Raw genomic sequence first — 15,624 nt, forward strand, 5'->3', positions numbered from 1 at the left:
AAAATGGGTTCCTAGTGCCGCCTCTATCGGAAAACTTGAAAAAGAAAGAAATTAAAAAAAGAAATAAACGATGAAAATCGGGAGAAAGTCATCAAACAAAGCGAAATGTAACGGAAATGACGTATGATATATTTTTATAAAAAAAGATTACAAAAATAAAAGAGATTGGAAAGACAGCTAACAAAGTGCAAATAAACTGAAGAAAAAGGAATGAATCCATGCAGTTTATTTTTGTTTTTTTAGTGTTAAAAAATCCGCCTGTATTACAAAGAAAGAAACGATGTTAAACTTGCCAAAGGAAGAGGAAAAACGGAAAGAGAGAAGAAATAAATAAACAAAATGTAAATTCCGTAGAAAGAGAAGCAGGGGAAAGTTTATAAATAAAAATTAAAAAAAAAAAGAACAATGAAAAGAAACTATGCTGAACTTGCCGAAAAAGGGGAAAATACGGAAAGAGAGAAGAAATAAATTTGAGAAAGGGAAATATCGGGAAAATGAAAAACAGATGAAGATACATGCCCCCCTCCCGCAAAAAATAGCAAAGAAAACGATGTTGTAATAGCCGGAGAATGCGAAATAAAACGGAATTGAAGTATCATAAGTTTTAATGCACTGTAAGAAAATGTAAAGTTTTTTGGTTTGTATTTGTTTTTATTTTTAACCAACGTAAAAGTTAGCGTGGTGCGTTTCACCTTAATTGCAGTCCAGTTTTTATGAAAACCTAAACCGGCGTTCGTCCTTATTTGTCTCCTGTGAATGGTAACTGACCGTGTAAATGAGTGGCGGTGGAAGTATGACTTTTAGGAGAGAAATAACTTTACTACTTCCATTGCTCGTAACCTGTTTTGGCAGTGAACTCTCACCAGATATAATATAGGAAGCTCCGATCTGCGAATTAGTGGATAGCTAATATGCCTATAACACACCTCAGATATCGTGATGCAGTTTGTGCATAGTACCTCTGCATAAAATGCCTAGATGCTTAATCCTATTAAGGTCAAAGTCACACGGGGAAAAATGAGTTCATTTTATTTATATAGAGAAGATAAGTCAATAAAGAGAGAAAATAAGGTATAAAAACTATAACAGAGATTTATTCATTTATTTAATAAGGATATACATCGATTAGAGGATGGGTAAATGAGGACTATTTACACAATGGAGTTTCGAAGCCTAATAATTCTCATCTGCAGAGTGGAGATACCGATATTATTTTTCCGATTTTTCGTATTATCTTTTTTTGTATATAATTCAAACGTATTTATTTTGGAAAATCTTTTTAATCGGTTTTCGGCCATCAATTTGGCTGCCAAGAGGGTAAAGTTGAAAGAGTTGTCCTTTGAAAACTCTACCAGACACTTCCTCAAATGTTCGGCTTAAATACATGGAATTTCAGATGTAGGCTACCTGGACATGAGTCAAAATTTTAATATATATATATAAATATGCTCATAAAGTTATGAACAATTCATAAGGCCTGAGCAAAGCAAAGCAAAACTACTAGTATATATATACATAAATTTGAAATGAACAGATAATGTTACTAAATAATTGAAAATGCAAAAAAATCTTATTAAATAACAAATCAAAAAATAATTAAAATATCATTCAATTTTTTTTCCGATTTAATTCTTACGACAGTATTGCTTTTGTTTTTTTTTTTTAATTTATCTTATTAGTTTCAGTATTCAGAAAAGCCATCCTCAGAGAATGACAAGTTAATTTATGTTGTTGGTGTTTTTATTCTTGAAAAATCTCTGCCTTCGTGTTTGTATTTTGTGCGTATGTGTTGCTGTTATCATTTGCACGCGGGGAAACTACTTAATTTAATATCTTTAGGTGTGTGGTAACCCAAAAGATGAGGTATAAGGACAACATCAAAGTAAATTTCAAGCGGTTTCACATGGATCTTAAGACATGGGAGGACGTGGCTGGGAGCAGGTTGGCATGGAGGAGCGCTGTCCACGAATGTGCTGCGCTTTATAGCAGTGATCTAAATCAAGCTGCCGAGGATAAACGCAAGCACAGAAAGGACAGATTATCAACCAGACACACCCAGCCCCACAACTACCTTTATCTGCCCAAATTGCACAAGAAAAATTGGGTCTAGGATTGGGCTCTATGCTCACCTGAGGATCCACAGAAGCCACAACGGATGACAGTCTTACTCGGATACGATTGACCACCGATGATGATGATGATGAACCCAGTGTTAATAAATTTGATAAAAGCTCTTCAAGCACCATTGATAAAAAATATATATATACATATATATATATATATATATATATATATATATATATATATATATATATATATATGTAGATTGGTTCTCTGTCTGTCTGTCTGTCTGTCTGTCTCTCTCTCTATATATATATAACTACTTCATTTACTCACATAAAATTAATATACAAAAGTATAAATTTATGCGTAAACTTTAAGTATTTACTTCAAAAGTGCTCAATATGTAGGTAGAGCTAGTTAGTAATTTACAAAATATATATGGCAATTAAGCTACGCTGAATATTCAGCGTTTCATCCACTCTAGGATTCTTCAGGCTTATGCGCATAAGCCTGAAGAATCCTAGAGTGGACGAAACGCGGAATATTCAGTGTAGCTTAATCGTTATATATATTTTATAAACTGCTATATATATTTTATAAATTACTATATATATATATATATATATATATATATATAGTAATTTATAAAATATATATATGTGTGTGTGTGTGTGTGTGTGTGTGTGTGTGTGGGTGGTCATGTCAGGTCATGTCATATGCTCCTGGTACCATGTAACCCAGTACTACCTGCCTCATGGTCGGGTAACCGGCGACTAAACTGGTTCCCCCACCAGACTTGTTAGGTGAGGACGTAGCTATTCTCCCTGAAGGATTAAAAACAAGACCTTCCAAGGGCGAATGAAACCTTTTTCTGAGTCATCGGCCAAGTAGCACCGTGTGTGTCTGTGTGTGTTGGGGTGGAGAGGGCTCCCGTAAGCGAAGCCCACTATTAATTTGTTTGTAAACAAGCTGATGGTTCGAGCAATTTTCGACGGGAGGGTGTGGATTTCATACACACTGTAGGAAAATTATTTACGGCACTGATTCGTAGCCGAATGGTGAGAGCTGCCGACTGTCAATGCGACGGTTGTAGGTTCAGTCCACGGCTTTGGAAAGGTGTTTGTCTAGCCGCACTGATGAGTTGTGATACAACGAAACAGTACTGTATGAGGATGATTATATATATATATATATATATATATATATATATATATATATATATATATATATGCAAAATGATGCAAATTCCTAGCCAATCATAACGTGTTGGGTCACTCTCCGGTAAAAAACAAGCTGGAATTATTTTTTAGCTGCCGGAATAAACTTGTTTTTGTCGAATATAAACTGTTCCTTCTGATATTTTCATCCGTTGAAAATGCCTGCTGATAAGATTATACGTTGTAATGTGAGAAAAAACTGCCGAAATATGTGGCCACAAGCCAAGCGTACAAAATAGCAACGCAAGCAGTGTGTATACAACAAAGACCATGCTACCTCAACACGTTGGTAATAAGTCAAGATTGAAGCGAAAAATTGGGAAACGTAGACTTATGGTAATGCAGAGAATGTCTACAACAGTTCATAGAAAATTCATATATTCCAACCTATTTATTCATTTTTTAAGTTGTTTTATTTTCACCGTCTCTCGGCTTCTGTTCTCTTTCTGATATATATATATATATATATATAAATGCATATATAAATGCATATATATTTATGTATGTGTGTATATATATATTATATATATTCATATATATGTGCAGACATACATACACACGCATATATATATATATATATATATATATATATATATATTCATACGTACATAATTCAACAAATGTAATCATTTAAATATTGCAGGGAAGTAGTTTATTGTTTCAATCTTTTAGGTAAGCAACATCCGAATTGTTTTTTTTTATTTCAAATATTCTGCAGTTCAACTAATTTGAACGGAAAAATGCTTAGTAACAACTAAACACAAACATTAAAGGACGGAAATGCACAAATAAAAATCTGGTAGAATTCCAACTGATTAAATCTTGAGACCGATTGAAAATTGAAATGAAAAATAAATAACATAAAAAAATTAATAAAACAATCGCAAAATAATATTAAACATGGAAATATCATAACGGAACAAAAAAGATACTTGAACCCATATATATATAGATATAGATATATATACATATATCATATATGGTACGAAATATTCTTACTGTTGATGCATTTATATATATATATATAAATATATATATATATATATATATATATATATATATATATATATATATAAGAATATTTCGTACCATCCCCCTCTTGGGTAGAGCACTATCGTAAATTATCTTACTCGCTACTTAATTTAGCTGAAAAAATGCGAAGCTCGCGGTTTGTTTACAAACAAACGTTTGAACCCTCTATGAGTGGCGGACGGATGTTTATTTAAATAGACATTCGGACAGATTAATTTCGGCCACCGATTCCGTAGTCAGGAGGTAGAGCTGCCGACTGTCATCACGACGGTTCTAGGTTCGATCCTCAGCTTGGGATAGGTGTTAGTCTAGCGGCACTGATGAGTTGTGAAACAACGAAACAGGTCTGTATGTCGATGACTAAAATACATTTTATAAAAAGCCCCCCTCTTGGGTAGAGCACTATCGTAAATTATCTTACTCGCTACTTAATTTAGCTGAAAAAATGCGAAGCTCGCGGTTTGTTTACAAACAAACGTTTGAGCCCTCTACGAGTGGCGGACGGATGTTTATTTAAATAGACATTCGGACAGATTAATTTCGGCCACCGATTCCGTAGTCAGGGGGTAGAGCTGCCGACTGTCATCACGACGGTTCTACGTTCGATCCTCGGCTTGGGATAGGTGTTAGTCTAGCGGCACTGATGAGTTGTGAAACAACGAAACAGGTCTGTATGTCGATGACTAAAATACATTTTATATACATATATATATATGTATATATATACGTGTGTATGTGTGTGTATATATATATATATATATATACTTATATATGAAATGAGAGTTACAGATAAGTTTACCAAAATAATCCAAGATGTCAAAACTAAAGTATATTATAAATATTGAAGAGTTAATATTTATAAAGTAATCCTAACCAAATGTAAAAGATCAATAAAACCAAATAGGAAATAGAGCTTATAATAAGAAATTAAAATTAAATGTTTTAACTCTTTAAAAGTGTTTTTAAATGTTTTTTTAACTACTTCTTCTCATATACTTTTATTTATATATACACATATATATATATATGTGTGTGTGTGTGTGCGTGTGTGTCTGTGTCTGTGTGCCTGTGTGTGCCTGTGTGTGTGTAGGTGTGTGTCTGTGTGGTTCCATAGGGACTACAGATGAAATAGTTTTGATTGCCAGTGTATATTTACATCAATCATTTGTCAAGTTTTTCAACTGCAAAATAAATCGATTTGTAACTCGTAATGGTTTTTCGTTATAAGATTTCAAAATTCATCGATTCTACCTTGAAACAAAGGATTAGCTAATCCTGCATTCAGTTCGATTGTTTTTGTCAGTTTCACGGCAAATCCATCCTCTGTTTGACCTTCAACGATATTTAACAATGACGTTTTGATTACCAACAAGGTTATATAAAGTGTAATTTACTACGACAATTCTACATTTAATATTGGATTGGAGAAAAAAGTGTGTTCGTTTTGTACATAAATAAATGTAATCTTTTTTACACGCTTAATATGGAAACTAAGAGAATAACTGATTTGTTCTGGTTGTTAAACGGCAATTTTCTTGAACTAAGGTTTTAATGTAGTGTTATGTAGCGGGGTGTTGCTACGTAACGCGTGTATATATTCTGTCGTATATAATGGTTGTAACAAATTATGCAGATATTAAATTGTCGGTGAACGGCTTTACAGACGCATACCTTGTGTTGCGTTGCTGGCACGAAATGATGTGGACAAGTTTTTTGATGAATGACAAAGTGAGTGTCTACCATAAGGTATATGTTACGAAAATTGTGGGAACGCAGGTACACCTCTTAAACGGCCTCCGTATGCGCTTTGCTGACGCAGCGTCATGATGCTGAAAAGGATCTAAGATGGCGGCTGCGGCCTTATATAACAATGCAGTCTCGCAGATCTCGTGTGCTATCGGGCACGTATACCCATTTGGAGGACTCTGTCTTTTATAAATACAACAGGCCACTGGAGCAGATGGGACAGACCTGAAAACGAGTCTACAGAAAGTACTGGCGAACGACGCTGCTGCAGTGAGCTGAGGTTTTGTGTACTCTTTTTTTTTGTCTTTGCAACAACAGTATAAATGAGCGATCTTTATACATTTAAGATGTCGGTTGATGATGGTATGTTCAACGGTTGTCGACCTTACAAGTAAAACAGTTTATTTTAAACGACAAATAAACACATACATGGTTGTTCCAAAGACGAAATAACACAATAGATATATTTATATATGAAAAAAATTATTCTCTGGTTCCAGTAAAACATCTGCAGTGATACAACATTCTATTCACATTTTGGCTATCTTAGAATACGCCGCTTACAAGCATCATAAGACATATTAAACCTTTTCCCGACTTCTAAGTCCCGTGTGGACTTTCTGATGTCTCCTCTTGAACTCCTCCGTTTGGCCCCTTCCTTCTAGTTTGTATATAAAAACTAATCCTTTGTGTTTACGTCATTATGTTCTTTCATAATAATTACTTCTTTAAATAAGCACATAACTTTTCATAATAATAATAGCTTGTCATAAAATCGACTATTAGCAATGCCACCCAGCGTCTTCCGTAGCATTAGTCACTCTCAATAATTATACGACTGGAGAGAAAGGAGCATCTCGCATTTGAAATGGTACATTTTCAGAAATCGACAGAACGATTATTAACCTGCTCCGTAACAGCATCCGCAACATATAGGCCACATGTGCTTTTGCAGGTTTCTTTAGCGTATGGTTTTCTTTTCTTTTCTGTGTAAAAGACTTCGAATATCGACAGTGTCCTGTTCTATTTTTCATTGCAAATGAAGGTACAGTCTAAGAATTTTACAGGGGTGAACGATAACATTGTAACCTAAGAAAAGAGGACATGAATCCATTTCCGTTCGATGAAAACCGTTTTTTTTTTGGTTGCAGGTCATCAACTTTTTACAATTGTGTACAAATTCCTAGAGCGATAGAAGCCTTCTATCATGTCTGAAAGTGACACAATTCTTTTACGAGCGAGATCGAAAATTCGCCACTGTACACGTGCTCTTTACCGATCCATGTTATGAAAACAAAACAATTGCCAGAACCCTCAAAATGCATCGCTGGATTGTCACAAATAACAGTGACGTGCTCAGCGTGATAAAAACAAAATGTCCGGCCAGGGTTTAAGTTTTTAGTATGGTTTCAAGTGAGAGCCACATCACGCCACCTCACATTTTCGAAGTTGGCGTGAAAGTCAACACAGAAGTGTATCTGGATGTGCCGAAGAGTGTGGTGATTTCCTGGTGCAATCAATTGGGCGCTTGCAAACCCTGGATCTGACAGCAGGACGGTTTACAAGTCGATAGAGACCAAGGCTTTACTTCAGAAGAAGTGCTACAGCTTTATACTCTTTTCTCACTGGCTGCTTTCTCTCTCTCACCGACACGAACACGCCAGACTAATTTGTTTGGTCATACGTCGAGACCGTCACTAACATGACCTTACACAATACAAAATATAGCCTGGTCCACGCCATCTACTGAGTATTCACCTAGCTCTCGCCGGCGCTGATTGAAAAGGTATGCCCCTGTTCCGAACACGTATTGAGGCGGTAATTGAGTCTGTATGTGGCTACATTGACTACATGCCAGCTCTAGTATATAATCAAATTACCTGAATCAATTAGTTCAATAAAAGTTTTTAAATAAAACTGTAGTGTTGCTTTATTTAGGGCGACACTTTTATAGTTCCACCGCGTACTAAGCGATAACTTATTGCACACCTACGTCAACATGCTCGTTGCAGGAAATAATAGATCTGAAGTATGTAATGTTGCAGTTACAAACAAACAAAGGAAAGAAATAAATAAAAATCCGAGTCGTCATTTTTAAAAAAAGATTTTATTACATGTAATTCTCACGTCTTGACATCACTAAAAAAAGTTTTGCGCTACCACATGTCCATCTAGCCTGGTTAATTTCTCATTCCTCCGACCGCATGCCGGCCACAGGCTGCCAATTCTCTGCTTCGACTTCACACGTCCATTTATTTTGACTCGAACTTGGCTTTTCTAAACCACGTGGTTCACTCTTCTCTTTCCCTTTTTCTTCTCGCGCACACTTCCTAATTTGCATATCCGCTTTTTTCATCCACTGCCGCTGCTAATCTCTTTGCAAGTCAACCACATTTCGCTGCTGCTGATATTTTCTTACGCGCTCGTATAAATTATGTAACAAGAATAAGAATATAGAACTATCCTAAAGCGACTGGGAAAGATGTCATGAAACAACTGACAAAACTTTTAGTTCGGTATATTAGAATATATCGTTTAAATCACGTGTAATTAAAATTCATTTCATACACATAATACATTTACAAATACGAAAACGTGGGGTTATTGTTGAAAATGATTGATTCAAACGTATTCCACAATTTCTGACAACATAAAATAATCTCATAATTAAAGGATTTCGAACACAATTTGGTGGTTTTGCATCATTTAACCGCTTTCTGTTTGATACCGAAGTTTCATCGAGTTGACAATTGTCGGTAGTTAAATGATCATTGGTCACATCTTTGTTTTTACGGACCCATGAAAAAACGCATGCCTGGTACAAAAAAGGTGAAGTTGTTGAACGGTATAGAGAGAAAGTTGTTTTCATGTAATATATTCATGGTATTTTATCCCTATATATAATAAAAGAGGCGCAGTTGTTCCCTTCTAGGTTTACAACAACAGAGGACACATACACAGTTATTATGTCTACACTATTAGCCATTGCCTGATTTAACTATGGCACGACATTATGTACACAGGTAGGCGTTATATGAAAATCTTACGTAAGTACCATAATCACAATATCTTTAGAGAAAGTAGTTCCTATTTCCCTCTCTACCTTTTCTGTACTCCCACCGCTCCCATTTAACACCGGTACCATTCCTACTAATTCCTACTCCACTGGGGTTTCACCACTCTTAACTTATTACTCGACGCATACACCTACCATACATTTCACATATTCATATTTATAGATAACAATTTCTCCCCGCTGATTGGCTGAGCAGTATATATTCTCTAATCTGCTATTCGCTTCTTCAACCTTTAAACGAACGATTCGACATTTTTTACACATCCATTCTTTACATTAGAACCCTTACGCTCTACATTTAGTCTTACTCAGTCCGTCTTTTATTTCTATATATTTCCATTTATTTATCTCGTTATTTATTTACTTTGACTGTATTTTCTTTTCTTGCGAACTTTCAGATTACAGCGATCAGTGAGCAATAAAGAGAAGAGGAGAGAGATAGATAGAGAGAGAGAAAGAGAGAGAGGGGGACACAGGGGAGGAGGTGATAGACAAAGAGAGGGGGAAGAGCGAGTAAGAGAAAGAGAGATACAGTGAATTTCACTCACTCCCGCCTTTGTTATTTCTACATATTTCTATTTATGTATGTCTTTATTAAGTTACATAGACCGTAGAGGGAGGGAAATACAGGAAGAGAGAGAAAGAGAGAAAGTGCAGGAGTAAGAAGAAGAAAGAGAGAGAGAGAGATAAAGATAGAAAGATTAGGAAAATTCCACTTCTCGCCTCTTCGTTATTTCTTCGTGTTTCTATTTATTTATGTCTTTATTTACTTACTTAGACTGCATTTTCTTCACATTTTCTTTTGCAGATTACACCGACCAGCAGCGAGCAATACATATATATATATATATATATATATATATATATATATATATATATATATATATATTACACGGTGGTCACCACTTATCAAGGCCCGGAAGCTACTCAGGGATAAGGGTTATTGCAAGTACAGTACGTTAGTTTGGAGATTTGATGAAGTGTTTACTTAAAGGGGCAGTTCGTTAGGAATTTGTTTACGTTGGACTTGAAGACATCCAAGTTGTAGTCAGGTTGGAAGCAGGCAGACCGAACAGAGTTCCACAAGCGTGCAGTTCTAAGGAAGAAGCTTTGTTCATGGAATACTCGTTTTGATTTACGCACAGATAAAGAGTGGGTGGAATTTTTCACAGTGGATTCAGCTAGACGGGTGTTTTTCGTGAAAGATTGGCGAGGAGGGACAATAGATCGGAATTCTGACGAGCACCTGCCATGGAAATAACGATAAAACAAGGATAGGCTCGCAACGTCTCTTCTGTGGGAGAGAGGTTGCAGGGTAGAGAAAAGGGCATCCCCCACTAGACCACGAAGTCTATTTTGTACTCTGTCAAGGCATAATAGGCTGTTTTCCTGCCCAGATATGGCAATAGTATGCCATCCTTGGACGTACTTGGCTTATATATATATATATATATATAGAGAGAGAGAGAGAGAGAGAGAAGGAAGGAGACATAGAAAGGAGAGAGACAGACAGAGACATACAGAGAGAGAGGGGCAGTTAGAGATAGAGCGGTACAGAGAGAGAGAGAGGGAGACAAAGAGAGATCAACCGTGTTACAATTTTATTTGGGTCACTCATTCAATAACGCATAATAAGATTAAATTCTAAACTAATTACGATTTTCGAGGAGGGCACACTTCCATGGAGCACGGCCGGTTAGCGGGTACTAGTTCTAAAGATTTGCTATTCTCCTGCCCATTAATGTGTGAAACTTACCAAATATATACACGGTTAACCTTGATTAATTATGGGGTATAACCATATATTTTAGTTAGAACGCGGTTTGCTAAAGAGATAACCAATAATTATTTGTACTTACCCCTAGGACTTGTCAAATTCTAATCTGTTACAACATGTAAATAGCATAATTTCAAGTAGTTGTTATTATTTATAAAATACCTCTTCCTGAAAACCTGCGCCGCGTGGATGTATAATTAGAGTTTTTGACTATCAATATGTTCGTAGGTTCCAACCCGAGTTGATCCAACTGATTGCTTACCTTTTAATGTTCTACAAAACTGTACACGAACATCGATTTCAAAAGTAAAACAAAATGATTTTCCATCATCTAGAATCGAACCAAAACATATAGGTCTCTCGCCTTATTTGCTAGTATTTGAGCTATCGTCAGATAGATAATAATACGTTAAATTTAACTGACCTAAACGTATAAATCTATGCTAAGCATGTGTATAGGAGCACGTGAAGTCGGCTTACCTCTGTCAAGTTCTCTTTTTCCTAAATTTTAACCCGTCAGCTATTATTATCGGCTAAAGACGAAATCGAATCTGTACCAAAAGTCTAAATTCCCTATTATACCTTGTATACATCAAGTCGCAAGTTTCTAGACCAAACATGGAGAGAGTAGTTTGGAAACTACCGTAGCGCACAGAGACGGACAGAAAGCCATGCAAAGCCACTTACACACGCACACACACACACACACACGCATATATATATATATATATATATATATATATATATATATATATATATATATATAGCTTCACTAAACATTATTGCCTTTGGATTATATTATAATCTCCAGCCTTCTTCTCGGATTGACCAATAGTAGCGAAAATGTTATGTTATTTGTCCACAAATGCAACACGTTCTAATGTTTATACAAAAACACTGAGATGTGACTCGCTAAAAGTGTCCTGTCTGCCAAAAGTTGTTAGAGTCGCTCAACTGCTTCTAGATTACCATAGATTTTATCCCAGTGTATGCTAACCATATTGAACAGCCGCGATACATCTAAAGAGTTTCTGGATGAAAATATTAAAATAATGTTGAAGCATAAACAATTAAGCAAAATCGTTATTAATTATTTAGGAAATTGAAAAGAAGAAACCAAATGTATAGTGATTGGTCGGCTAAGTGGGTTTCATCTAAATGAATGTTTTAAAATGTAATTTATATCTCTTAAGCTTCCGGCTTGTGTCTGGTATGAAGGATAGAAATTTGGAAGGATTTTTCACCTTTTTGTAATTATTCCATTAGTAAATTAGTTATAGGTTGTTTTTAATTGTGGGGTATTATAATCCGGCTTTCAGTTAATGTAAAGTTATCCGAAGAGAATACGTCTTGTGTTGGCGCATCGACAGATAATTATGCGTACTAGCTCTTCTCACTGATGTTAGGCGAACATTATCTGAATTGCAAGTAAAATGACTGTCTAGGTCAATAAAAATGGTATTGGTATCTATTTCGATTATCGGATAGCGTCTACGTGTCAAATTTTAAGTTTAACGGTTGCGTCTAACATATGCGTTACGTAAAGACGCGCTTCTATAGAAAGAAAAAATATAACACGTTGAAGAAGAGTGTGTTCACCGGTACATAAGTGAAGTCCTAGGCGGTTCAGATTTCGGACCACCCAAAAAAGGTTAATAGCGTGATCTTGATCGCTTACAGTGTTGACGTGGGATTCGTGTATGATTTGCCTCACTAGTTGTCCGTAGGAAAATGAACAAAATAGAATTTTTTAAAGATAATAAAAACATATTGAAAAAAACCCACAAAAACAAATTTAACAACTTAAAGTCTCCAGGGAAATATGCGTGCCGTTAGCCACTGTCTGCCGGCTTAGGTTGACTGCTCTTCTTATCCTGCTTGCTCTCCCCTGAAAGAAATCAACTCAAATTGAGGCATTCATTTGTTATTGAGTTACGAATTCTGTAGACAACATTAAAATAACTTATTTTTTGTAAAGATAGATTATTAAATAAACTCTTGATACAATATTGTTATTTTCCAGATACGAAAAGAAATATGCGATTTCTCTTTTTATTGATAACGTAGCGTGCGTGAACAATTGGCCAGAAAAAAAAGAAAACACTGCTGTGACGACAGATTGTCTCTGTTTCCTCTCTCTTCTCTCTCTCTCTCCCTCTCTCTCACTCGTCCGATCTGTGAGCGGGGGTGTAGCGTGGGTGAAGAGGTGGTAAAACCTTAATCTTCAATTGATTTATTTCAAATGGTAAATACCCACTCTGCCCATTATAGTAAGATAACGAGTGCTTACAGACAAGGTCGTGAGTTTTATTCAACCGATCTTCCTTTAGACCGTCAAAACTGAACTCGCCCTAATAGGCTAAATTGGTCAAATCACATGTGTATATTAATTAAGTAATTTTCCATCAGAATTTTCTCACAGAATGGAACTCTGAAACCCTGGCCTCCGGTTCATAACTAAGAAAAAACAATTGTGCCTATTTTCTTACACCATGCAATGATTTTACGAAACAATACGAAACAAATGTGATTATCAACCCCTAAATCGCTCGACTGAAGTTATTTTTCCTTCGCATAATCGCATTGACACACTGGTTCTCGTCAGATCGCCGAAGTTTAGCAACGTTGAGCCTGGATAGTACCGGATGAGTGACTATTTTCGAATTTTAGGCGCTGTAAGTGCTCTCCGTTTATCTCGGCACGTGTTTCTAGTTGTCCTGTTCATACACATCATTGACCACTGGTATTTAACAATGTCGTCTAAGGAGAGGTGTAGTTGGAGATAGCACACTTCCTGCCACAGAAATTTCACGCGCAGGCACCCCTATTGTAGGTATCTATAGTCTGTTGAATATTGAAGGAGCCTGCTGCGTTATATATGTATATATATATATATATATATATATATATATATATATATATATATAGATAGATAGATAGATAAACGAGTGAAACAAATGAGAATCAACCGGTGTCCAAATTATTTCATCAATGATTGTTTTTGATAGGTGGGAAGAAATGTATTTCTTTGTTTCATTCTTTTGGCGGGAAATATCTATACATTTATAATTCATGGTTTTCGAAGTCAAAGCGATGGCCGTGTGTATTACTGTAATATCCGTTGCTTTGCCTAGGCTTGCTTCCTCGAGAACTACGCTTAAATATATTTCAATTTGTACGGATTCTGTATTTATAGTTACAGATTCAATTCTTTACTAAATATCATATTATACTTATAGTACTATTTAAAATTGATTTGGGTACCATCAGTAAGGATCGAAACCAAAATATTTAGCGTTCCGGATGTGTTCCTTATTGTTTGAGTTATTTTCGTTACATAACTTGTCAAGGCCAATAGGCCACTCGAGGATAAGGGTTAAAAAGTGTACAGTAGAAATTGGCAATATAGTAATCGTTAGTAATGGAAATTCGGTAAATTTGTTAACTTATATGGAACGGCTCATCAAAAACTTGTTTACGTTAGACTTGAAGACAACCATATTGTAGCCAGCTGTAAAGCAGGGGAACGGAACACAATTCCATAGTTATCAAAATGTAATCACAGTAACAGAAATATCTTGGAAATTTTTTTAGTTCAACTTGTCCACATATTTCTATAAGCCTTATACATTCATCCAATCAAGGACTATTACTCGTTATAAATATTCTTAGTGTATGAGTAGTATTTCTTGTATATTTCAGAGTAGTTTAAGAGTTTATCGTTTATATATTTACACACACAAAATACGGCACGCACATGTACCTACTATTTTATTTAGATAAAATAAGTTTTTTAACGAACTTTTTTCCTTCCAAGATTAACACAGGAAGCGATATCTTCCACACGCATACATATGCACATGTATATGTCTATTTATTGATCTATCTATGAATCTATACACACACACGCAGACACAGACACAGACACACAGACACACACACGCACACACACATACACACACACACACACACACATATATATATATATATATATATATATATATACATATATATATATATTTAATGTACATCCGTGCGTGACTTGTAAGTATTATTTCTCACGAAGTATCGTCAACTCTACCGGAAATAGAAACGGTCAGTCATCGACAAAGCTATTGTCAAGCGCTTGTTTACGGGCATGTAAAGAACCGAGAAAAAACACGCGTAGATAATCACGTGATACTGTCAACAGCGGGAAATTGTCCTGCATAGTAAAGAAAAACGGGCATGAAAAAAGACCAAATTAAATACTACGCAGATAGAATAGAAAACAGACAACTCGAAAATAAGCTAACATCTAATATATACAAGTGTATGTATGTATGTTTGTTAGTTTGTATGTCAATTTAAAAATCCAAAACTATTAAAAATGGTTCATCAATTTCTCAGTCCTTCTTTTTCGTAGTATTTGTGTATGATGGAAGAAGTCGTCTCATTAATCTAAATATTACGAACAAGACTCATCAATTTTTGGGAACTTTTCAGATTTCAGCCAACTTATTCTCTGGGCAATTTTAGATGTTTAAGCGTGACGGGATAAGAATGCTCAATCTTATAACTATATCCTTAGTAATCCCCGTCTTCCATAGTTGTAGTCTCACCGCCTAGAAGACGGGCGACTCTGAGACTAAACCTGTGCTACTTATACGTATTTGCATCAAATAAAAGTGAGGAAGGCCTCTTCAGTCCTGGCCGATAGCTGGTGACTCGAA

General features: G+C 35.5%; 1 protein-coding gene across 1 annotated transcript in view; it reads left to right on the forward strand.

Annotated features, from left to right (window-relative positions):
* LOC145248688 (uncharacterized) overlaps positions 1–15,624 on the forward strand; it is a 211,321-nt gene that overhangs the window by 38,104 nt on the left and 157,593 nt on the right. The window lies entirely within an intron of this gene.

The sequence above is a fragment of the Euprymna scolopes genome, chromosome 27 (genome assembly GCF_053919585.1).
Source record: "Euprymna scolopes isolate OS-2025 chromosome 27, ASM5391958v1, whole genome shotgun sequence".
Lineage (NCBI taxonomy): Eukaryota > Metazoa > Mollusca > Cephalopoda > Sepiida > Sepiolidae > Euprymna > Euprymna scolopes.